The sequence below is a fragment of the Cavia porcellus genome, unplaced genomic scaffold, assembly GCF_034190915.1.
Source record: "Cavia porcellus strain 051 isolate PalLab524CR breed Dunkin Hartley unplaced genomic scaffold, mCavPor4.1 scaffold_24, whole genome shotgun sequence".
In the NCBI taxonomy this organism is placed as follows: Eukaryota; Metazoa; Chordata; class Mammalia; order Rodentia; family Caviidae; genus Cavia; species Cavia porcellus.
The window spans coordinates 51,299,563-51,326,538 of NW_026947507.1; positions in this window are offsets into that span (position 1 = coordinate 51,299,563).

Genomic DNA, 26,976 nt, shown 5'->3' on the forward strand with positions numbered 1-26,976 from the left:
TAAAATTCATATACTTTTTTGGGTAGTTGAATCTAGGGTCTTACTAGAAAACCATCTACTACTGGGCAATTCTGCAAACTTTTTGTTTATTAATTTATTTTTATTTTGATGATGTGTTGTGCTAAGTTGCCAGGCTGGTCTCAAACTTACACTTCAGTCTCCCAGGTAGCTGTGGTTCCAGGGTATGTGCCACTGCCCCTGGCTATTTGTTATAGTTCTGACTTGATCCTTTAACTTTTCAAAGTTCATTTTGAGATCCATATGTTGAAAGAGTATCCCTGATGCTTATTAAAAGAATCTCACCATCTTGAATAGAGAACATTGTCTGGATTTCTACTTGTGTCTAAGTGCAGTTTTGGAGATTCTAGTCTTTTAGGAAAGAATGTGAATATAGTGCTGTCTAAAACATGTCTGGAATCTGTTTTTTTTTGCCTTGAGATGGAAAATTTCCCTGCAGAGAGTTGTCAGTGGTGATGTTGTCTACATGCAATTATAATATAACACTACTCTTTTAAGACTATTGCTAAAGCTGGAATTCAAAAAGCTGAAATCCTTGACACGCAGGTAAAGTCTGTTCCCTTTTTTTGGATTTGCTTGTAGGACACCTTGACAAGCTGTGAACTGGAATTTGTGTCTTGGAACTATTTACCCCCTAAATATTAAAAATGTAAATAAGTAAAAAATGTAAATGGAACTTTGGGGTGACAGCGTACCAAAGGGAAGGCCACCCAGCACTTGCGAGTTTGAAATACAGCTCACTTAATAACATTTCAGTCTTAAATCAACGCACTGCAGGCAAGTTTGTGGCTGAGGGGGCTGCACAAAAACATTCCTTCAAAACCACTGAAAACGGCTGAGGAGGCAAAGACTCCCATGCACCGGTCTTAGCACTTTACTGGAATGGTCCAGGTACACATGCTGTTGCCCATGGCTCCAGGCCCATGACCTTTCCCTCGCATGGACAGAGTCCCTGGACAGAAAACAAATCTCTGTCCAAGTTAGAGGACTTTATCAGATTTATCTCTCATTGTCAGATCAGCATGCAGGGAACACACGAAGTCTGCAGCAAGATTGGAGTGGAAGGAGTGCAATTTACAGTGCGCACCGGCTTCTCATAAACCTTATTAATGTTTGGCACGGGGTGCCAAGGAGTCGTAAAGAATCGTCCCACGGAACATTTACATCTGCTTCATCTCTAATTCTGTGTCCTCAGCAAAGCTTAAATCATGGCGGCCAGAGCATCTCCTGAACAGGAAATGAGAAAGTTACGCATGTTTTTGTCTCACAATCAAATATTCCACCCTATCTTTTTTATGTCTCCCACCGGGAGACAAAGCACTGCTTTTTGGTTTCATTTTTCCTTAAGCTGTTGCGCGTAATTCCCACTTTGTTTTAGATTTGTCACAGCCCTAAAATGGAATTAAGTTGCTTATGTATGCTTATGTCTCCTGTTATTTTGGATTCGGGGCATTTCTTAATTTAATTCTGGATGTATCGTTTCTTGAATTTGCATTCCTTCTTGCCTTCCTGAGGGATCCTATTGTGGGCAGTGCTAGTTTACTTATTTATTAAATTCAGATTTTCTTATTTCTCTGCCGTCCTCAGTATATTTGACCCAAAAATACACAAGGTGACACACGCTGCATACTTACTATGTGCTAGATCCATTATATTTCCGATTCACTTCCTCAGCATAGCAGCCTCACCAGGTAAGCACTGTTACCACTTTCATTCCGGAGAAGAAATGGTTTTCCTGGAACACGCTGCTGTTAAATTACATGGAGAAGCTGATAGCCCTGCGTGTGCCCGAATCACACTTCTCTGGAAATTGACTTTGTTGTTTGTAGTGCCCTGGAAAGCCTGAGGACAGCAGAGTGGAGCGGGACGCATGGGAAGGAAAAAAGGCAAACATGGAAAGATACACAATATGCGTTTCTACTGCTAGCTGAGCTGAGAGGGTATTATATAAGGAGGCTCTTGAATTGTCTGGCTTCTCAAAAGACAGGCACGTGGAGTGGGGGACATTCAGACTTCCTGTTAACTAGGAAAGGACAATCTTCCACTATAGAAGATTCAATATTTTTGGTAATTTTTTTTTTTTTACTTTGAAATAATTTTAGGTTCTCAAAAAAAAAAAAAACCAAACAAACAAATAAATAAACAAAAAGAAAAAATCAGGGCAGTACAAAGAACTGCCACAGAAGTCCACAATTAAAAACATTTTAGCAAATTTATTTGTTTTTAGCATTTTTTCTCTCTACAGATATTTATTGTTATTTTGTGGGTCACTTGGGAGTAAGTCTATCTCTAAACACACTAGTATGTGTTTTCTAAGATAAGAAAATTGCCTTAAATAATCACAGCATAATTATTTCGGTCAGAAAATTTACATTGATGCAATGTTTACATCTCTTATTTATAGTCTATCAAGTATCCCAACGAAATTATTTTGGAAAGGGGTGTTCAGCGACCCTGTCTAAGATTGCGCGTTGCCTTTAGCTATCATGCCTCTTTAATGTCTTTTAGTTTGGAGTAGTTTGCCTTTTCCATTCTGATGTTTTTAACAGCACAGACCAGTTGTTTTGCAGACTGCGTCTATTTGAGTTCATCTGATGCTTCCCTGTGATTACATTAAAGTTGCACACTTTTGGCAGGAATAACAGGGAAGCACTGCTCTAATCTTCTTTGTTCATAATATTAAGACAAATATGGTGTAACTTTTTCCACTACTGATGATTTCAGTATTAAAAACACAATAGTTCAATAAATTTAACATTTTTTTTTTAACTGTTCAGGACCCTGTTCCTGCCAGGCTGGCACTGTGCTACCTGCCTGGTCCCATAAGTTAGTGTTTGATTTAGATGTAATTTTCATGGGAATTTGGTTCAAATCAGGTTCATCACTGATGCAGCTTTGGTTATTCTGGAAAAACGACCTTCTTGTTCTGAAATCTTAGGCTGAGCTTGTGGATGGTAGTGAAACCAGCTGAGGTGTCCCCTGAGGAAGAATTAGGTAAGTCCCATTTCCACCACCACAATCTACAAATTGTGATTCTATTTTTTCTTAGGAGAGTAGCTTGATAGTTGGTGATCTTAAAGTAAATGGAATATAATGACATTTTCATGTTAAAACAAAGTACAATTTTTATCAAAGATTCAATTTATGGGTGGGCACAGGGATTTCTACAGCAGTTGTTCTTGGGGGTGGAAATAAAGAGTGTGGTCACAAGGAGGTGGGTGGCCTTGTACCTAACGGCAGCAGGATTGGGCTGAGTGGGAAGGCAGCAGGTTAAAATCGTGTCCTCTGCTAACACGGAGGAAGCTGAGTTTCATGGCGCTTTATCTCAGGAATAAGGCAAAAAGTGGTAGCATTATTTCAGACCAATAGTTGCTTACATTAAAAGAGCAAAGAGGCAAGTGTCTAGACCATGGGCAAGTTAGGTCCTCCACACAACCTCTGTGTGTGCGCGCGTGGGTGTATGTGTGTGTGTGTGTGTGTGTGTGTGTGTGTGATGGAGAAATGGGGAGGGTGAACAGGAAGCAGTGGCACAGATAGAGAAGAAAATTGGAAGAGGGAAAGCAGGTGAGGACCTGGGACACTGAGCAGGTACAGAGATGTGATAGGTCAGCACAAGAGAACAAACCGGGAAACTGCAGAATCTCAGTAAGTCTGGGCTGGCACCAAGTGCGACCAGGAAAGTGAGGCTAGAAAAGTCGCTGAACAACTGTCTGGCCTGATCTGGGAGACTGAGGAAAGGAGCCACAGCTCTCTGGCCTGGAGGAAGCAGGACATGGAGCGTGGGATCATGCTGGATGGCCCACCAGGTTTTTCTGTTAAAGATCTGAGACTCAGAATCAGCCAAGACGTAATGGATAAGGGTAGCTACACTCACCTCATCCAAGCCATGCTCACTGGGATATTAGAAAGCTCACATTGTTAATATTATTATTGGTATCTTATGAAATTGTCCTCTTGTGAGATTATTCTTCAGTTGTATATCTAAAACAATCCACTATGGGGTTTTTTCTGGGCTCTAAACCCTTTAAAAAATTCTTAGTACTGAGAAGATGGTGTTCTTTTTCTATCTCTGAATTGAGCTGATGCTTCCAGATAGAATCAGAATGCTCAGTGAAATATGTATTAATGAAGAAATGTTTTGGAATAAAATTACTTTAGAACTTAAAAAATCATTACCCATTCTTACCCTCTGTAATTCTCGGTTCCCTATTAGTTTTCTTTATTTTGATCCTTTTCTTTCGTCTTGACATTTCTTACTTATTTAATTCAAGCAATGTTCCTAGAGACCATAAAAATGAGGTGTTGTATAAAGAGAGATGGAATGAAAACAACTCCTATGGTCACAGAAACCATAGAAACGTGTGTGAATGTGCATGTGTGTGTTTGTGTTTGTGTGTGTATGTGCATGCTGTCATGCATATACTTGTGCAAAGGTGTTTCGGGGTCAAAGCTTTGCAGAGTTGGGAAAATGAAGTGTTCTGTAGTGATCCCATTGCTCTTTGGCTCTACTGTTCTTGTCATCGTGACTGAACATTCACTGCATGTCTCTAGTTCCCTCGACAGACCCTGCAACTAGATATCAACTCTGCTTAGTGGATTATGCTTGACATTAGATAGCAAAGCCACAAAATGGAACTAAGTCAGAGTCCAATGCAGAAATATGGAATAATGTGTCCCCAAAAAGCTAGGTGGGGCGAATAAGTTTGAGCCAGTGCTTAGGAGCGAAGGGTGTGTGAGGGAACTGAAATATGGAGCTCAGGAGGGGTTCACAGCCATTGCAAGGGCGGGGGCCAGACTTCGTGGACTTTGTGGTCTATTCACAGCTCAGACCCCAGGGAGTGGAACTGTGGAAGGAGACACTTGTGTCTTGCACTGTGCTAACGAGCTCCAGTGGTGAACTTGCCGGTGGAAGGCTTGCTTTCCCACTCACGTGACCCATGCCACAAATAAACCTGCAAGAGAGCCTGGACCCTGAAGGTTTTTTTTTTTAAGGGTGGAAGTTTCTTAGAATAGTTTCCCCTCAGAAATGTGCCTTCTTTTCTCCTTCTGCTGACTTTTCAGTATTAAACATCTCTTAATAACGAAAGCAAACTGAATGATTTTTATGGAAACTGCACAATATTAACTTGGCTAATCACATGGTTGCTCGTTTCCCAGGACCAGATCACCTCCCATTTGTTTCCAACCACTGCCATATGTTTTAAGTGTAAAACAGAAATAATAGACTGCAGGTTTCCAGGGTGATCACGTGTTACTTCTGGGGCTCACACAGGGACTGTACAGTCTGATGGAAGGGGATGTCGTCCCACGACAGAGTGGAAGGAGCTGAGCTTTCCGATCCTCTGCCATAGAACCCAGGATCCTGTGGGGAAATTCCAGCTGGAGACTGGGGCTGGAAGGGCCCATATGCAGATCCTAGCACAGCAACTGTGTACTCATGTAGGATCATTTCTGCCTCTTGGTTTTCCATCTATAAATTGGGGATCCTGATGCCTAATTTCTAATAGGATTCTGAATGTTCAAAAAGGTGATACAATATAGTACTTAGCATAGGGTCAATGGTTAGTGAATGATGGTTCTTAGTTTCTATTTCAACCTCTTCTAAACTCCCAAATTGAAAAGGAGTAAAAGCTTCATATCAGCCAGCTCCAATCACAGGTTAGGAACCCTAAATGGGCTATATTCTGCCTGGGGAGTTGCTGTTACATAGGAACAACTATTAGAGTCACCTTTAACCCTCTTTCCCAGCCCTCCTTGGCTAGTGAACTGGGCTCCCACTGGCTGGTTAGGGGATTGAGCTATTTTGTTCAGGGGTGAATATCTGTGGATTCTAGCTTGTAATTAGGAGCCTTTTCCCAGGATGTCTATGAAAAATGGCAAGAATGCTTTTGTCCCTGCACATCTGGGAAATAATTCCTGTGTTCCCATGAAATGCTTGGATCTTTCGATCTATATATTCTCTCTCTCTCTGTCTCTCTGTCTCTCTATCTCTGTATCTGTCTCTCTCTCTCTCTCTCATTCTCCCCTACTTCTCTTTGTTTTAAGGAAGAGTTTTCTACTTGAATGCTGTTTCATCTCAAACAGCCAGTTCCATTGTGACACAGTGGAGCCATGACACTGCCTTCAACTACACAGCTTAGCTGGAGGCCAGCCCAGAATACCTCTAGGATATTTTGGCTCTTGGGTAAATTACAGATAGTCTGGCCCAGCCATACCACTGGCCAGTTGCCATAGTGATAACAGACACTGGGTGTACAACCATTGTCTGAAGACAGGACCCTAATTCATTATCTAGCACGCCTAGCAAAATCCTCCTCCACCTTTTTCCTTAGCCCTCTCTTGCCTGTCGTCTCAATCCCAAATCCCCTACAGATCATTAGTTGTCGGCTTTCTTCTCTCCCATTGTCTTCTAGCCACTGGCTTCGACTGTGATTTTTTTTAAACTAGAATTTTAATAACCTTCTTAATTGTGAGGAAAAGAAAGCAAGTCTCTGTGAATTAGTTTCTCACCACCTTTTCCATTTGCTGTCTGCCACAGCTCAGATGACCAGTGACTGAGACTAGTCATGTCTTTCCAGACCACCAAATCACATTTGCATGCCCTTCTTGGTCCTGAAAGAGTCAGACCCTGAGGGGTGCTGGAGAAGGGCGAAATCCCCACTCCATCCTTTGGGTGTTCACAGTGCAGCTGAGAAATTTGTAAGCAAACAACCCCGATACAGTGAACCAAGTGTGATTACTACGTTGTAAGCAGCAGGACTTCCAGAGATTGATGCTGCCTCTTTACTGGTCTTCAGTAAGCTAGAGCGTTTGACTGGAGACCATGTCTGTGTCTGAGCACCCTAATTTACTAGGGTTCTCTTTTAGTTTTGAACTCTCTGTTTCAGTGGTTTCATGGACTTCCTGTGTGCAAAGCCAACACATGGAGCTTGTTTAGTTTGGAGATAGTCATGTTCCAGGTTATCGAGGGTTCTGGAATTGCTTGACTATGTGACTGACTGAGACAGTCGGATAAGTTTCTGGCTTTATTCACTAACCACAATACTTGTATCTTTCCCAGTTTACATCAAATATAAAATGACAAATATGAGATGTTTCTTAGTGGATAGTTTCAACAATAGTATGAGCCTTTAATAAGCATTTTCGTCACTCATTTGAGTTTCAAAATAACTTCCAAGGAGAGGACTAATGTCAACATCTGAAAAAATGCTATCAGATTTTATTATTCTAGATGGCCTGGACATTCTGCTTCTTCATAGTTAGTAGATGCTAAGGAGAATTGCTTGCAATTATCTGTCATAGCTTAGCTTCAATATAAGGTGAGAGCAAAGACTGATACGGCTATATGGAAGCATATAGCACATGCATGGTAAACACAAGACCTTGGGTTTAATCTCCTTTATAAAAAAAAGATAACAATAAGTCAGTGGAAAACTTTAGATCTGAATTCCATGCTATTCCAAAGCATGTAAGTTCAAGTCTCCGTATACCTCAGAGATTGATCTGATTTTACAGCTGAACTAGAGCTCACTTACTCATTCCTTTGGCCATCCACTAAATGGAGAAACTTCACAATTTAGTGTTAGCAGGCAAGTATGCTAGTGGCACACAGAAGCGTGGTGATCTATGCAGACATCACTGGTCCATAGTACTACATGTAGAACCATAGAGTAGAACCTCTAAGAGCGATTTTATTTTATCCATTGTGGGTACCCCATTTTCTAGACTCCTTTATTGTCTTGACACATCACTGTTATCAACTTTCTTTTTGGTGGTATTTTGTGCTAAAAAATGGTTACTCATGTTCTGAGAGCTTGGCATCTGCAACGATGTAAAGGAAAACCATGCCTTGCTGAAATTCAATACTGAGGGAGGCCTGCTAATTTAGGGCTTCAACTTCAGTCTGCAGTTCAGGCGGGTGTGCTGGGTACAGAAGCAAACAGCCATGGGATGCTTAGAAATAACAAAACCGTGAACATCAAAGCTGTGCATATTTGAGTAGGACTTTCCCACCAGTGGGCCACCTGTCGAGATCGTACGTTAGAGTTTCCTATCTACTAGGATATTCAGAGACAATTTAATTCAGCCTGGATTGTGAATACTACATCTCCTGGTCACCAATGAGATCTTTATTTGTTGGGTTTGAAACTCACCTTGAACTCTAGAAAAATTTTAGTCTTAAAAGTATGTGACATTAGCAGAGAAGTATTGCAGCTGTCTTTTTTTAATCCAACCAATGTAATCTGCCCTTTCTTTGAAGAATTTATTTCTTTGTGGAATCTTTTTTTCTATGGGCTCAACACTCTCTGCCTATGTGTTGGAAAAGATGTCAGATCCTGGCTGTCATGTCCAAATGTCTCTCATATTATATGATCGCAGGGAACAATTGGCCTTTATCTCTTACCTTGAACACATGTGTCAAGTTACCCTGGTCACACTGCCTAGATCATTCTTATGTTGATTATGTTAGCATGAATTTGAATGATCTAGATGTTCAGTGGAAGCTTTCATTCTGATCCTTTATTATTTAGTAGGAACTCAGATCCACTCATTAACCAAAGGTGTAAGTATGACCACGTGTAAGAAAAACAAAATAAACAAAGCAAAACAAAACAAAACCAGCAATAAAACCTTTCAAAATAGATGTCTCCAGGAAACACTGAAAATCACTCAATCTCTCTGGACCTTGCTTTCCCCCTCTGTCATGCAAAGTATAAGTTATCAGATGCTTTTGTCTACCTTGCAGACGACAGACTCTTAAGAGTCTGGCAATTGCCTAAACTCTTCTGTTCAGGTTGACTTTCTGGAAAAGTGCTTTGTTCTCCAAGGATTTGATTATTGAGTTATCTCTATATACTGCTGCTCTCAGTGGGTTTACTATAAATGTTTCCTGACAGCCTCTCTATTGAAGAGAGTCAGGTCCCAGTTAAGTTCTTTCCAATTAAAAATAGAACCCTGAGATGTGGCAGCTGTAGTACCTCTCGAAGCTCTTCAAATAACATGAGCCTCTAAGTACCTGCTACTGTGCAGATAGTGCCTGCAAACCAGCCGCACAGCCTCTCCTAAAGCGATAACATGCTGGGCGGCTGTCAGTCCTTCGAGGGATGTAGCCTATCAACCAAGGGGTCTAAAAGTTCCTGAGGGAAATCACACATTCTTTGTTCCAACAACAACAAAAATTCCCTTTGCACAAGAACAAAATCCTACAAAACAATGTCAGACACACTGTAATTCAGCTATGTCATCTGATGGGATAGATGCATTTTTCTAATGGTTCCATCTGGCAGATTTGAGGTAAAGGGCTGGTTAAGTAATAGTTTAAAGACTCAACGATGATTTTTAAGGAGACAGAAAAATTTCCTTCTTTTCTTCCTATTTCTTTGAATAAATGACTAGCTTTTAAATACATAGCCTCCAAATTGAATTCAGCTCTTCAGGACCATTTTCTGACTTTACTTCTTTAATTTGGTTTCATTATTTAAGGAGACTTTGGAATCAAATTTACCCTATCCCTCTCAGTACACATTTCAGCTACAAAGGAATTACCAAGTGAAAAATTGTAGAGGTTATTGGTTTATAAGGCAAAGCTCAGAGAAAGATCTCTTTATCATATTTCCACACTCTTCACTGCGGGAACATCCCTCACCCCTTTCTTAAAGCTAAATTGCACACATCACCATTCATTAATAAGCTGTCTGACAACCCCTTAAAGCTGCCAGGTCTCTTTTGTAAACATTGCCTTAGGTAGGTTGGATTCTTACGCACTTTCCCAAAGGACCAAGTTGACAGATGTGGACTTTTGCTTTATCTTCACAGAGTTCTGGACTCAAACCCTACAGTTAAACTATGTGCCATTCACTTCCTCCACTCGGTGGCATGATCCCTCTGAAGCCTGGTCCAAGGGAGTCCTTTCTGATGGAACTTTCAGCACAGTCATTTGTCACCAGACAAACCCATGAGTATGAGCCATTTGCACAGGGACGCTCTCAGGCAGGGCTTTGTCCTGAATGGAGCAGGAGGGCCCATTCCCCCCGAAAGCTCACGGTTATCTGTCTGGTGCAAGTTCAGAAACCTGCGACCCTTCGTGCCAGCACTTTTCCTGGGGAGCCCTGAACTTTTGAGTGTATTGCTCCTGTGGGTTAAATCTGACTTTTTACAGGTCATTCTCTTATAAAATGGCTCCAGGTCAGTTCCTTATCCCTCAGTATGTTTGACCTTGTAACACCCTTTGACAAAAGAAACAGGACCGGATGAGAACACAGCAGAGCTGGCAAGGACGGGGGATGGAAAGAAGAGACATGATGCTCAGAGCCAAAGGGCTCATGCCGATGGCCAGTGTGAACCAGCCTGGCTCTGTCTGGTGTCTTAGAGGACTCCTATATACCTGTGTGCCCTGTTAGCTTTGGGAATGAGCATCTGGCTAAATACAAATTGAGACTATATTCCTGGAAAAACAAGCTGGAAATATTTATCAAGGGGATAAAGAACATTCATAAGCTTAGAATCAATAATTTTGTGGGACGCTATCCTAAAAAAATAATCAGCAACGAGGGAATTTTAACCCAAAGATGTTCATTGGGACATTATTTATAATAGCGAAAATATTGGAACAAGTTAAATATTTATTAGTAGGAGAATGAATACTATGGAAATGAATTTGTGCTATAAAAGTGACTAAAATAGTATATAAAATATACTAAGAATATGATTTCAAGCATGTAAAATATATACACACAGATGTAAGGAATTTTAATAATGGTTATCTATGGATGGATATATTTTGTTCCTTTTTATAAATTCCCCACAATGATCATTCATTATTTTTAAATACAGAAAAAAATGTTATGAAAAATTCATCCAAGAGCAAATGTTTGTGTCAAGGTTATAAACCTAAAATATGGGAGCCCTCCAAGGAAGCCGGACAGCAATTTCCCAGAGGGTATTTAAATATCTGTCAGTCTTTCCCTTATGTATGGGTCCTTTATGTTTAAGGATTATAATTCTAAATAAAATGTCTATGTAGTAGGAAATTTGGCGCCTGATATTTGATTTTGGACAGTATAGTGGGTTACTGTAGCCAGATTTGAGATAAAAACAATTGGGACGGAGGTTAGCATTCAGAAATATTTCTAAGCTTTCCCCCCAGAGCTAGACAAAGGCAAGAGCAGGTAATAAGCAAAAGGAGGCTGTACAGTATGTTTTTCAGCCCGAAGGTGTATTTAACAGTTTTATCTACTGGCTGGAGGTGAGTATAGTCCTTCAATTTTTTCTCCTGAGTTTGGTTCACTTCCTAAGCTTCAGATACATCTGGCAGAGCTGAAAAAGTACAATCGGTACTACCACTAAAACTTGCCTTCCACGTAAAGATCCATTTTAATGTAGGGCTAAGCATTAACTTAAGGTAACTGGCATTTCTGAAGAGTGGGTTTGGCCTCACTGGCTTGGTATCATTTGGGGGTTCTTTCCTCCACCTGAAACACACCTCGTATCTCTCCTTGCTCAGGGTTTTGGACCATGTTAAGCAATAGCTCATCTTTGAACCTTCTACTTGTGCCCCAAAATAATGCAACATCCTGTTCCTTGGAGCGTACCTGGCACATGTTTGGCGCCTTTATGTTACTTTTATTAGATCGCTGATTTCTTACCCTCATGCCTTGCCCCTCTTAGCACAATTGAGTTCATTTACATATGAACAAACCCAGGGCTAGGACAGAGCCTTTCTCATTTCATGCAGTTTAGATCTGATGTCAGCTATGGGCTCTCGGGAAGCATCACACACCACACTGACAATACGCTTTTAAAAGTGTCTCCATGGGTATCGTTCTAAAGAAAGCTGCAGACTGAAAACAGTACAGAACTAGCAACTTACACAAAACAGGATTCCTTGCTCTGGTTTATTTAACTTTAGTAGAAAGGAAAAATAAACTAGGCTTTAGCACTAGACAGACCTGGGTTTGAACCTTAGCCTGTGTCTCGCATACAGACTGGGTCTCGATTCTCAGGAGAATAGAAGATGAATTGTGGCTAGGGCAGTCTCAGTTCTTTTAAAAAGTCTGGGTTACACTACCTAGACTTCACAGGGATGTTCATTTTTAGATCCAATATCTTGAAATAATTAATCTATTCCTATAACACCCACCCAGTAGCTCTCTTGAAACTTCTGGGTGAATTCTGAGCTGGAATGTTGAATAAGTTTCTACAGAAAATGTGCATTTGGTGATACACACACCATCTATGAACCTTGCACACAATCAGAGCATGACTACCGTACTGGAGCACTGCAATCCACTAAATCCTGCTGCTGTGCTTCTGTTTTTTTATGTTTATAAGTCCTTGTTTCCAGTACATTCCTCGTATGGAGTTGATATCCATACATAGCACCTCTTAATTCTGTTTTGCATCCCCTTTCTCTTTAATCTCCCTCCATGTGTTGGTCCCTCCCTTCTGAAGAAGGTGCATCTCTCTTCCTTCTATTATCGATCTTTTATTGTGCTTTTTATTTGTAATTTGGGTTTCTCATATAAGAGAAACCATGTGATATTTAAATTTGTGTGTATGATTTATTTCACTTAATATTATGGTCTCAAGGTGCATCCATCTTCCTACAAATTCAAGTTTGTCTTTGTGGTAGAGTAGTGCTCCAATTTGTGTAAACTGCACATTTCTTTATCTACTCATCATCCAAGATTTAACTACTATGAGCTGTGCTGCTATAAACATGGTTATGGGTGGGTCACTGTAATATGATGTCTCTGAGTCTTTTGGGAAGACATGGAGAAGGGGAAATCTTGTTGCCCACATGGTTAGCAAGGAAGGCAGAGTCTGAGTAGCCCAGGCCACTGCCTCTGCTCCTCTCTGGTCCCTGTACCTGTTTCTGGGGCTTCTGGGAAGGCCCAGGCCCATTGTCTTGAGTGGCGGACTTTGTCTGGCTGGTGGTGGTGGTAGTAGTGATATCCCACCCCGCATCTTGGCCCCTGAGCCTGGGCCCAGCCCAGCGGTTCAGTGTGTCTGGATTTCTGGCTTGACCCTGAGCCTGTCTGCTATAGGATTCCCAGCCAGGAAGAACTGATAGACATGCAGTGGGCATCAGTTGTCCATGGTGGAGGGCGGAGAATAAATGACCAGCTCTTTATTTTCTTTGTGGGCACAGTATGGGATCAGAAAGCCTACAAGTCCTAATTTCAAGAAGAAATTAGGAATTTCCTCCTGAAAGAGTTTTTTCCTAGAATAAACTACAGAACATTATGGCGGTGGAAGGCCAAACTGGGGATACTTACCCTGAGGTTACTGCCTCCTTCCGCATTACAACTTCCTTTTTCCTTTCCCAGTCTGCATGAAGACAATCCCAATCAGCAACTCGTGCATCATCAATGCCTGCCCTAAGCACCAACCCTAGTCAAGGTTTCATATGTCCCATACCCCATATTACGGTCAAAGGAGACAGCCCAGCCACCATAGGTTGTGTGCTCCTTCCCACGTCCTCAACTCAATAAACCTGTTCATTTTGTACTTTTGCTTCTCTATTGCACCAGAATACTGATTTCCATAGCGGATGCATTAGTTTACATTACCACTTGCAATGCAAAAGTTTGACTTCTTTGCTTTTGTGTCCTTATCAAAAATGTGGAGTAATAAGCATAATATCTGGTCTCGTAGACTTGCTTTGAGTATAAAATGAACTGGTATCTACCAAAGGCTAGCGATAACACGTCATGTAGTAAGCAGCCAACAAATGCCACTGATCTCCCAGTAAACTGATTTATAAGCCAGAGATCTTAAAGACCCACGTTGAGCTAAGGCGTTCAGTAACCAAATTAGACGCCGATGTAGAGTTGGGGCCTGCTTTTGGGAGAGGACAGGTGTGAGTGATTTGGAGTCCCGGGCCTCACGGTGATTTAGATTTGCTAACAACATCAGTCAAGAAGGACAGGGAGCCAAGAGCGTTGCCAGACGCTGACAGAGATAGGGAGCCCTCTTAGCAAACTGACAAAAGAAACCATGGCTCTGCCTGAGAAATCTTGTCCTTTGACCCTGATGTCCTCGGATGTTTTCTCATTTGCTGATGGAAACATAAAAAAACACAAACACTTCCGGACAGCACAACGTCTTTATCTTCTGATACACTTCCGACCTCTATTTGTAGCAAGGGTATTTGACACAGTAAGAGTGACTGATACACTTGGTTATGTAGTGAAATGAGCAGATACAAAGAAATAAAGGAAATTCGTAACTCGCTCTGGTTACCTTGTCTGGATTTTATGGCTAAGTCATTTTGGGACTTTGGAGACCTTCTTGTACTCAGCACTTTCCTTGTATGCATTGGGTCTCTTCTGATTTATTAGTGGTTTATTTTCATTATTATTCTTTCGCTCCTATTTTCTACTTTTTGTCTATTGTCCTTTCTGTTCTAAAAAGATTATTGATCTACTGCTTTGACTGAATAGTTCTTCTGTAATAGTTTTAGTTTATAATTGAACAGATGGTTTATTTAGAGTTTAACTTCTCTGCTACCTACATGGAGTCTCTTTTGGTTTTTGTTTTAAGTTTTGCGTTCTGCATTTTGAGTGAGATTTCCCCAGATGCCTGATGAGCCAGCTTGTTCATTGAGAATCACAAATGGTGCACTGAAAAGATATTAGCAATGTGCTTCCCAAAAGGTGAGAAGGGAGTAGTCAGAGTTCTTCATGAGGAGGGGTCCCCAAGGTGTGGTAGTATTGTTCTCACGGGTCTCATGGGTTTCTGTGGAGATCAGATATTTTTGGCCTGTTTCCTCCTCAAGCCCGACATTTGATGAAGCATCCTGAGCTTTTCCTCTGGTTGTGGAGCAGGGCGGAGCTGCCCAGGTTGCCTTCACAGAAGCCGGACGGACCTGGCCAGAGTAGAGCCCAGCACCGTGTTCATGATAGAGCTGAGCCAGGGGCATCCCTTGGTTATTTGTTACAAAGTATCATCGCCCAATGACACCACACTACAGGGTTTTAGCCACACTCACAGGGCTAAGTAACTTTAGAAATTTACCTCTGCTCTCCAGGGTGTGCAAATACCACGTCTTCTTTATCCATTCATTTCTTGATGGGCATATGGACTGTTTCCAAGACTCAGCTACTATAAATTGTGCCGATATCAATGTGGGTATGCACGAGTCTCTGTAATCTGATGTGTTTAACTCTTTCAGGGGCATATCCAAGGGGAATAGTTGAGTCTACTCTGTCACAAAGAAAGATAAATCTGAGTCGTGTGTAGGAAAATAGACCCCTCTGGAGACCATAATTTTAAGTGGAATACATCAGATGCACAAGCTTAAATATCACATGGTTTCTCTGACATGAGAAACTGAGAGTGAAAATAAAGAGCAAAATAAAAGATAAATAATAAGAAGCTGGGAGATTGATGGTTCTCACAGGAGAAGAGACAGAGGGAAGGGAGGCCGGGCAGGCGTAAGGGATGGGGAAGAGCAATCAACAGTGTCAACTTCCCATGAGGAATGTAAACGTGGCATGCTACCCTCTGTTCTGATAAAGTAAAATAAGGCAAGAGGTTAACCCCTGACCTTCTGGGTGGAGTGGGGAAGAGTCACGGAGCTGTGTGGGTTGGGGAGGAATCGGGGTATCTAATTCACCACATCAATGCCAACTGCTCCTCTTCGGAGCTCTGCCAGGACCCTGCACTCAGAGGCCTCCAACACAACTGCCAAGGTTTTCCAGGGTTTTCTGCAAGAAGCTGTCCCGGGGAGAGCCCTGAGGATGGCCTTGGGAGCCCAGAAGGGACCCCACTGATGAGAGGGTAAGGAGTCTGAGGAAGGGAGAGGAACGCAGTTATTGTGAGAATCATGTCTTCCTGAGGGAGGGGGCGGGTGACTTTGAAGGATTCAGGGTGAGTCCTGGTACAAGCCGCAGGGGGACACACTTGTGTTCTTTTATCTCCAAGACCTTCTTCTCTTACTCCTTTTCCTTTTCTTCTATTTAAAGCAGCATGTGAAAAGCTGGTTATTTTTTTCTTGGTCCAGGGAGAATATTCTGAACCTGTAGGCAACCAGGCAGAAAGTGGATGACCACTTGGGGGGGATGTTGTAGAAGAGATGGGATCCCTGGTGGCCTGCAGGGACTTCATGACCCTCATCCTTTCCCTCCTTTCTGAGATTCCAGAGGGTTTGAAGTTGTCATGGCAGGAGACTACTGAACATTTGAAAAAATTGGTGTGTGTGTGTGTGTGTGTGTGTGTGTGTGTGTGTGTGTAGACACTGTAGGAATTAATTTTATTCTGCCTGTTGGAGTGGTAACACGAAACATTAAAATGTGAATTTTATGTGAATGTAAAGTGTGAATGTTGTATTTATGGATTACCCTTATAGGTAAATTAGACCTCTTTATTAGTCAACAGTATCACTATGCACTGTTGAAATGAATTTGGCTCCTTTTTTCTTAAATGAATTACTCAGTTTATGGAACCAACTAGAGACTGAGTCAGTTAGGGAACTGAGTCAATTAAAGAATCCATTAAGATAAGAACATAACAAATGTCAGCTCATTCCTAGTTCTTGGCCCTAATTTCTGGGCAAAAAATAATATTTACTCATTTTTTTTCTTTTCCATCCCTCCTTCCAAATTAGTAGAGAAAAGATATAAATATTTCTTTCATATGATCCTTTAGAGCTAATGCTATGCTTGCTAAATCTGGAAAATCTGGTCTGGAGAAAATAGACCTGAATAATTCAGCCTCATTTCTTTTATGCGGAATGGACCTCAGCTTTATCAACTTTTTTCCTAGCTTTCCTAACCTCCTCGGTACAAGTTCTTCCCACTTTCTCTCACATCTTTGCACACATACTGTGTTTTGAATAGAGCTTGGTTACTTGTAAGTACGTTTCTTTCCCCCAGTTACTGGCAAGAAGGAATGTGTCTTACATATTTTCGTAATCCCTTATTACCAGTGTTCCTTCAGTGCACGCAGTGAGTCTCAATCGATGTTCATGGTTTGAAATGACTTCTATGATAAGTTCATCTGCTTATTCACTACATGCATCGTAGTTAATAGGGAGCACTCATTAACTGTCCCATGGGAGGTTGTGGGCTTTGACAACTTTGTTTTGGAAGTTGTAAATGACTCCTGTTGTGTGAGAAGCCTCGGAATAGAGAGCAGCACATCCAGAAAGGAACCAGGTCTCATATTCTTTGACCCTGCCTTTCAAGTGTGGGTATACGTCTTCTTGTGACCAGGAACACTTTTTCTAGGGCTCAGGTGGAATACGAAAGAGGACCGGATGCCTTGGTCTACTCCCAGCCCTCCCGCCAGTGCTTGGTGTCATTCCCAGCACCAGGTTTTTCTGGTCTTAGTTTCTCATATGGCGGGGCCTCTCTGGGCCACACCAGCTCTAATATTTCTCTGCAGTATGTTCTAATATTTCCCTGTTTGTTACATTGTCCTGTTCTCTTTACCTCTCACAATATGCACAACTTCAGACAAGTAATACTACTTTCGTGTGCCTCAGTTTCTTAATTTGTGAAGTGGGCGACCTATTAATGGGATTGAGGTCTGCATAAATGACTTAATGCACATGAAGTGTTGGAGTGGCATCTGAGGTCAGAGAAACACTGACTTAATGTATGTGTTCACTTTGTGACTTTTCCAAAAACGTGTTAGCTTATCTCCAGGAGTTAAAGTTTTGAACTAGGTCCTCACACAGAGCCTTGAACAGGGAGAACCTCCACCCTGCTCTTAACTCCATTTGGTGTCATCCCCCTTCTAGTGGCGGTATGAAGCTGTATTTCCACGTGTTCTTTGAACATATCTGACCACTCACTCACTCTTGTCCACAGTTTACTATCTTCATCTTCTCCTTTGCTTAGCATGTTTTTAAAATGTGTCTCATCTTGGAATGATTGCTCATTGTCCTGTGTTCTGGATGGTGTAGACACATTGGACTTGTCATTCACATACTCACAGAACTCATCAGTCACATGGACAGGGACAACTTGGCACATGTGATGTCCTTGGAATAGCTGAGCCTAGTAGTGTAATGCAAGGCTCACATCAGGAATGCAATCCACCTTCTAGAAATTTCATTTTCCTGGGGATCTGTTGGGCATCCCACTGAAATAACTGATGGTCCGTTAGTTTAGTTAGTGTGTGGAGTTTAATTAAGTCTGTTGAGCATTGATCCATGCTAAGTCCTGTTGTGTTTTGTATGTGTGAAAAAGTGTATTTTACTGAAGTGAGGGAAAGAAAAATGTGAAGGAAACCACAGTAGTTCTCAAAGAGTTGGTGCTTTTATATGATACATTGCTTGGATAGTTTAAGAAGAGGGTTTATTGGAAGGTAGTTACTAAAAGAGAAATTCATTGCACACAAACATGCATGTGTGTATATTGTTCTTTAATATTTCAGCACCATTATTTAATTTTTTTAAATCTAAGAGCCAGTTGAGCTTCAGAAAGGAAAAGGACCAAGCCAGCAGGTTGGCGAGCCCACATATGAAGCCACGAAGATCTTCCAGCTCCGGGGTGTTCAGGGTGTCTCTACCAAAGGGAGGCTGGTAAAACACAGAGGCTCTCGGTGTGCTTCATGGGTTTTATTATTAGTCTGTAACACATTTCTCTTTCCCCAAAGCAGGGCACAACTTTAGAACTTCAACTTTGTGACAGGGCCATGATTGAGAGCTTTTGAGCGTATGATTGCGAGATGGTGGTTTTCAGCATTCCCACAGCCTCCCAGCTAACCGCACAGCAGCCGGCTCTTACGATTCCTTCCAGGAGAAGGAGTTTTCTCCCCACATGCAGCCCAACTCCATGGGAAGACATGAGCAGTGACAAATGACTCGGAATGAGTCTTCAAGTCTGAGATAAATACGAACCTTTGCTCTTCCATACAAAGAAGCCAACACCAGAGTATTCTCCAAGAGAGAGTTTGAAACACATTAATAAACAATTTTAGTTATTATCTATCAGCCTTCAGGAGAACTTCTCTAATTACTAGGCATGCAGTGGGAAGTGTTATTTCTTGGAGCCAAGTCTATTTACATTTATATTTATAGATATTTATGTTTATTTCCTTTGGCAAACATGGACAAACACATTTTGAAAAATACTTCAAGTCTGTGGAAAAACAAAGCAGGATAGGTTTTGAAAAATGCACCACAGAGAGGATAATAATAGCTTCCATGTCTGAAGACAATAGACAGGCAGAAAATATAAAGGAATTATTTTATCATGGACAAGAAGAATTGCTGTTACAGCACATTTTGACCCTGTCAGAGTCTGGAGAACTCTTAGGTTTAAAACTTGCACCCTGCAGACCTTGGTGTGCAGAGGAGATGACTGATCTGGGGGCTTAGCAGTGTTGGCAAGGTGGTGTGCTCTGAGATTGAGCTATAGAGTGCCTGCTCCCCCAGGAAAGAGCTGCAGGAATTTTAAGAACTCGCATCAGTTCCCTGGTGGAGAAGCAGTGTGTCTCCATAAATTTCAAGTAAATCCTCAGCTCAGCACATAAAGCTGCAGGTCCACCACACCTTTAAAAGGAAAGAGGGCTTGGAACCAGGCCAGATGGACTGTCCTGGTGCAAACTCACTGCTCATCTCCCCATCGTCTAGTCAGTCCACTTTCGTCCCGTGTGAGAGGCGACTTTGTCACAGAGTGCTGTGACCACCTCTTCTCCCGCCCACCCACCCACCACCACATCCATTTCGGCCTCTTGGTTTTTTTCCTTAGGTCATTAAAAGCATACAGTAATTTAGATGATGTATGTAGCCACTGCCGATTGATTCGGATTATGTCACCTTTTGGTGTGAATTTCAAAACATGTATTATTAAGTTTTGAAGAAAAAAATCCTCCACAAGGGGTGGATTTGAACAGGTGAGTCCTCAGCATTTGAAAAAATACAAAACACCTTAGTGGTAGAATAGCCTGGTAACTCAGATGAGGGAGTGGGCTTTCTAGGGTACGTGGGCATAATCATTAGGGCGATTTGTTCACATGGTTGATTGTTCTTGGGGTATAATCTGGAAGGGGAAACCAATAAATTGCTACTCTACCTGCTGCAATAGAGAGAGTGAGATTCCATGGGTTTCAGTGAATAAAATGGGACAGCAATGCAAATTTGCAAGTTTGGCAGATTATCATTTTGGTATCCAGAAATTTTAATAGTTTCAGTTCCTTGCTAATAGAATACAAGTGAATCTCACTGCCGAGAGAATTTAGTGATAACCTTAGTATGACTGTGAGTGTGCAGTGGCAACTGGAAGACAAATGTACGTCTTGGGTGTTACAGGTCCTGTCACTCCTGGGGCTCCCTTCTGATTGGCCAGTGGCATTGTTCCTAATCACTTACATCATAAATTCTATTTTTTTTTCATACTGGGGGTCGAACTCACAACCTCACACTTGCCAGGCAAATGTTTATGCCACTGAGCTAAATCCAATAGCTGTGTTTTGAACTCCTTCAAGTAGGGTGAAATGTCTTGGCTTCATTAGGGCTGTACTTTAGTATTTCTGCTGCTGACATTTAGTCTGTTACTTGGCTGTGTTTAAATAAAGAACCATATCGTGGGTATCTTACTGTTTTATGTTTGAGTCAGGTCCTGTATCTACATGGACACCTGTAATATACTCTTATAGTACAACAGGTACTATTGAGAATTAAATATTATGGGTTTGAGCAAAGACTGTTTTTATTTTTGTGGAGTTATGAACAATATACTATTCCTTTCACTGACTGAAACTGATCACAGTAGTAGATTATGGACTCCTCCAAACAGTAATGACTCCATGACTGTTTTTAATGATTTCCAACATAGGAAGAAAAGCTTAGAACTCAGATCTCAGGGTGGGTGTGGCGGGAGAATTATAGTATAAAATCCATATGTTTTAAGAGTTGCTTGTGCTGTAGTGGGTCGGGAGAACTCAGGTATGTTTTGGGTTAGTCTAGTCCCTCAAACTATTTCTTTCAAATGTTTTCTTTCAACCAAATCTGAAACACATTTTGCCAAAACCTTTTTTCCCTTAATTTTTAAAGCCATGTGTATTTAAAGGGACATTTAATCCATATGTTTTGGCTCATTTACACTTAACTCATCAAGATATTGTTTTTAAGAGTTATATGAGCTCCACGAAACCTATTTTATAAGTCTTTTCTTCCGTAGTACTAGGAAGTTGTGTTTTGCTGGAAACAAAAATTTGACCCACAAAATAATTAAGTTTGGATGAAATTGAGACTGTACAAGATTTTTGAGAACCGCTAAACTTAGAAAAGCAAGTACTTGTCTTGCACTTTTAAAGATACTTCTTATAAATGCCATTATGCATTGGCCAAGATGCTAAATTTGGCCATCATTTAAATCTTTATTTCACAGTTAAATGTCTGAATGCTTATTATCCAAAATATCTCTTTTAGTTGAAGGGATAAAAGCAAAGTAAAAAAATAAAAAGCACACAGAAAAGAGTGAGCTCTAAACTCCATTTGAGGTTAATGAGGAGCTCTGAACTTGAACTTTGATGAGGCTGTCCTCTCCTTCTGGGCTTTCCATGTCGTTCTGGGGTCTGCCCTCAAAATTCCTCCCTCTGTGTTTCAGGGAGGTTAGGGTGCTGCATCTGCAGCACTTTCTGACCCCTCATTTTGTTCTTACTGGGTGAAGGGGTGGCTCAGGGGCCCTGGTTTGACCTATACTGGGGTTGCACCGAAGTTTTCAGGAAGTTTGGGATCTGAGGATTTTCCTGGAGGGAACTAAGAAAGTCAAGCATGTCTTACATGGGTAAACCTAGAAAATATCTCCAAAGAGTTGGAGAGCAAGAAAGCCCTTCAGGTCAGCAATGATCTCAAATTATAAGCTTGTTGTTTTAAGGAAGAGACTCTGAAATGTGTTTTTCCCTTTAGACCTCAACAACTGATGAACAGAATCATCCTTTCCCATCCAGAGTTTTCTATAGTTCAGATTCAACTGCACATCCCTGAATCCCTTGAACAAGATTTCTGGAGTGAGTCAAGTTGTTGATGACTCCTTTTCTTGTCATGTTCAGGTGGATTATATGGATTAGAGGAGATGTGAGTAAAAATTAATAAGCTATTTCTAGTTCATAGAAAAGTCTTTAATAGGGTCTGGAGATTTAGCTCAGCGGCATAAGCGCCTGCCTTGCAAGCAGGCAGTCGTGAGTTCGATCCCCGGTACCGATAAAAAGGAAAAAGACAAAAAAAAAAAAAAAAAAAAAAAAAGAAAAGTCTTTAATAAAAAGCATGTCATAGCAGAATCTTGGGTGATATAGACAAAACTCTCCAAGATTTTCACAGTCAGAGCACAAGGAGTACATTATTTCTTAAAAGACTGGCTTTTACTAGAGGGTACAAAGTTTGTTACACAATATTAATGGTGTGCGGTGAGTTGGATAGCACAATTTTATGCACTTTGTATATCTGCTCTTTTAGAATGAACGTGCATTCTTCCTCTCAGCATGGCATCTGAAGAATACTTACCACTGAAGCATGCACAGAGATTGTTCCTGACAATTAGATGTTGTAGTGTTCATAAATGAATCATCAGAAGATATCTGCTTGCATTCTTGAAAAGGTTACTAATATTTTTAAGGCTGATATTCTTTTTGGGAACAGATGTCCCTTTTGGACATTTGGGGACTCTGGAAAGCACAGAGAAAGCAAGCTGGCTGCCAGATGTTTGACATCTTCCAGGAGTAAAGAGGGTATCAACAATGTGGGTCTTCCGAAAGACAGCGATAAACATTTCACTTGTTATCATCTCGAGCAATAACTTTCAACTTTTTTTCTTTTACAGCAAGTCTACTTCGGTGATCTGAATTTATGACCGCTTCATTATTTCTATATTGCAATGCTAGTAATGTAGTGAGGAAAACTATATACTAAACGTGGATATATGTAAATGTGCAAATCTTCTCAATCCCTGGCCTTAATATTTCTAAATTTCACTTATTGAAATGAGAAAATTTTAATAAATCAGGTCTCATAAATATTAGCTAACAAAAGCAATGTAGTGTACTCGACAGAAAGGCTAACTTACGAACAATATTTGATGTTTCCTTTATTTTATTGGTACCATCCTTGAGTTAGATAATAATTTAGACTTAAGAAATAGCAGGAAGTCATTCAAATAAATGTAGAATGAGTTGAAACTATTTATTGAATATTTATTGACTTATAACAATAAATATATACAGCTTATCAAAGCAAAGATATAGCTACAGTCTTCTTTGATAATTCCCATCAATCTTGATTCTTAGAAGTTGTAGCAATACTTAATTTGACATGTATCTTTCCAAATCATTTTATTTTTATTTAAGTTATATTTCTGACCATAGACTCTCCATTGACTATTTTTTGAAGTGTGTTTTTAAAATGTAAATTTTGTTTTAATGTATGTGTTATTCAATGACTTCTACTTAGTTGGTAAACTTTCAAATAAACTCTTAAGAATTTGTTAGCTAATTGTCTTAAATGTCTTAAATGATTTGGTAGGTGCTCACATCATTTGTAAATGAATAATTTTATCTCTTCCTTGTTTATCTCTGAGTTTCATTTTTTCTTGTCTTGAATAGACAAGAATAGTGGCAAATAAGCAAATATCCTTTATTCCTTTCTTAAGAATACTGCTTCTGACTTCCGGGAGAACATGGCGGACAGATAGCAGCAGCTATGGAGGCTCTCTGAAAGACCCAGCTTAGAATCCAGGAACGGTGCGGAGTGAGGAATCCTAAGCAAGAGAGGAGATATGCCCTGCTGACCCAAGACTGAACTGGGCTGAGAGAAACCAACTGGGAATGCAATCCTGGTGCTATAACAGGAACAGATAAAGCCTCAGCGTGGAAGTGGAGCCCGCGCCATTGGAAACCACGATTTGGGTTTCCTGCCGCTGCGGCTGTGTCTGAATCGGCTCGGCAGGGAGACAGACGTGCAAAAGCTCTGAGAACGGGAATTGGTGAACGGAGTTGAGAGCAGGATGGGCGGGGAGCCGTGCATCGACCTGCAGTGAGTGAGAGAAACTGGGACTCTTCCACGATCTAGGAGGCTCCAACAGAGGACATTCTGGGACCAGGCAGACTTGCCGGAACAGGGCGCTGTAGTGACTTCAGTCACATATCCCCCTCTCAAGCGGGATTGGTGAGCAGTGCCTAGCCTACCTGACGCTGCTGGCTGAGACCCAGTAGGCTAGCACAGTCCAGGTCCCAGCACCTGAAGGTGACCTGGAGGGATGGGCCCCGCATAGGCTGCCCGGTCCGTAACTCCCTGGTGTGCTGCGGTGGGCGGGAACACGTAGCCAGCGCAATTCAATCAGACTGTGGCCAACAGGGAAGGAAGCTGGGCCTCCTATATACACTTGCATATATAAGGAACAAAGAATATGGGAAGAGGGAGCAACAAGAAAGGCCCCCGGCCCCCAATCCTGAGAAACAGGCAATAGCAGACACCGCACCAATAGACATAAAGCACTATCTCCAGAGCCTCATAGACAAGTCCAGGAATGAAGTTATTAATGACCTGAAGCTAGAAATAAGCAGAATAGTTAGAGAAATGCTAAGCACCACTCAAGAAAAAACAGATGGTGGAATGGAAGAACAGAAAAAGAGGGGAGAATTGTTTGATGGAGAAAATAGAGAAAGCATAGAATACGTGAAGCAGGTTCAAAGAGATTACCAGGAAATTAAAAACTCTATCGAAAACTGGCATAACAGCTTGAAAGAAACTAAGGATAGATTATCTGAACTGGAGGCCAGATTTGTAATATGGGAGCATGAAATGAAAAACTTCTTAAAAATAACAAAGAAACAAACAGCAATAATACAAACACTAGAAGATGATAAGAGGATCTATAACTTAAGAATTAAGAACATAAAAGAAGAAGTAGGGACACAAACAAATGAACTACAAAAGCTACTCACAGAAATAATCCAGGAGAATTTTTCTAATTTATCAAAAGATAAAGATACTCAGATGTATGAAGCATTCAGGACCCCAGCCACCTACAACCCAAACAGAGCTACACCCAGACATATAATAATCAAAATACCAGAAATCCAATATAAGAACAGAATATTAAAAGCCGTCAGAGACAAGAAACAGATCACTTACAAGGGAACACCCATCACAATTACAGCAGACTTCTCGGCACAAACCATCAAATCACAAAGAGCGTGGGGGGAAATAATTCAAGCTTTGCAAGATAATAATCTCCAGCCAAGATTGATATATCCTGCACAACTATCCCTGGAAATGGATGGAAAAACAAGGTGCTTCCAGGATAAAGAGGAACTAGGGGAATATGCAACCACCAATTCAACTCTACAGAGAATACTACAGGATATTCTAAAAAAGAAAAATACAAAGAATCCAGAAATAGTGGCAGAGACGCCACAATGAATGGAGCAGAAAACAAAATGAAGAAGACAAACTGACAACTAATGACAGAAAAAGAGCTCAACAGAAATGAGGCAGAGAAGACTGGATGATAGGAACAGATATTTTGGAGAAAATGATGTCATAATAGGTAATGCTGATTCAGTATCATCTTGTTTTGAAGTCTCATCAAGTTTTTGCTCTTCTGTCTCCATTGGTCTTAGCATGTTGTATCTTATTGGGTTTTATTATATGTGATAGTATAAACAAAATCTTTTATAGACAAGGAGATTATACAGAAACCATTGTTCATTTTCTGTTATTTGATTCTAAATACCCTGTAATACTGTCATTCTCTTGAATGGTTTTACATTGTTTTGATATATTTGATGCTACAGTATATAAAGTTATACTCAAAGATTTCAAGGAAAGAGACAATATGGTAACTACTTTTATGTCGGATTATCTTGTGGTAAAACACTATTTTGCTTAAATGGTTATTTTTTACTGCACTGTTTTGTTGTTATGCCCTCTTTTATCTCAGTCTCCATTTTATTATTTACTTTTTAATTTTTATCCTTTTAATTAAGGGAAAAATAAATAAAAAAATAGCAAGATATATTATAGTAACCCACTTTGATTTACTATTAACTTGATTTGAAGCCCTGTATTGCTCTCACCATCTTGTTTTGACAGATGTTTCCTCTTGTTTTGACTGATGTTCCTCTGTTTTGCTTGATAGTACCAGGTTCAAAAGTATAGGCAACAGCTGAAGATAGTGGGATTCATTATGACGCCCATTCTGGTTGACTATTATCTACTTTTGAAGACCTGTAATGTCTCCAATGTTTTGGTTTTGTTGGTTTCGTTCTTTACTGTTTTGTTCAATTTTATTATAACTGATCATATAGGCAATTCTATTAGAGATAGTGGGAGGCATTATGGTAACCATTGTTGATTACCTTGTATTATTGTTTTTACATTATCTATTATGTCCACCCTTTTGATTTGACCGACTCTGTTCTCTTATGTCACATTTGGTTTTACTCTCTTCCAAAAAAGTAATAAGAACTGTGGGAGCTGTAAAACCTAAAATGTGTAATAGTCATTGTACAAAAGAGAGGAAAAGAAAGTGCTCTTAATGATATAACTGCATGTATATTTAAGTGTATAAGATAGACAATGATATTACTGAGTTTTGTTGGATCACTGAACAGAACTGTTTGGTCTCACTGTTTGAATGTCCACTATATAAGCTTTAATTTTGTAACTTGAACAAATATTTCTAAGATGACAATATGTAATCCATTAACTAGTGATTTCCTACTGTTTATTTTTTTTCTGAAATTCTGTATAACTTGTAGCCTTTTTCTGTTTTTTTTTCTTTTTCTCCTTAAATAAAATTAAAAAGAGTACTGCTTCTATTATACACATCTGCATTAGCCACATTAAAGTTAGATGTTTCTTTTATTTCTAGTTTTCTAAGATTAAAAAAATCTGATATTAAATTTTCCTCAATATTCTTACCTTATTTAGCATTTTTCTATTTTATTTTATTTTATTTTATTTTATTTTATTTTATTTGTGTGTGTGTGTGTGTGTGTGTGTGT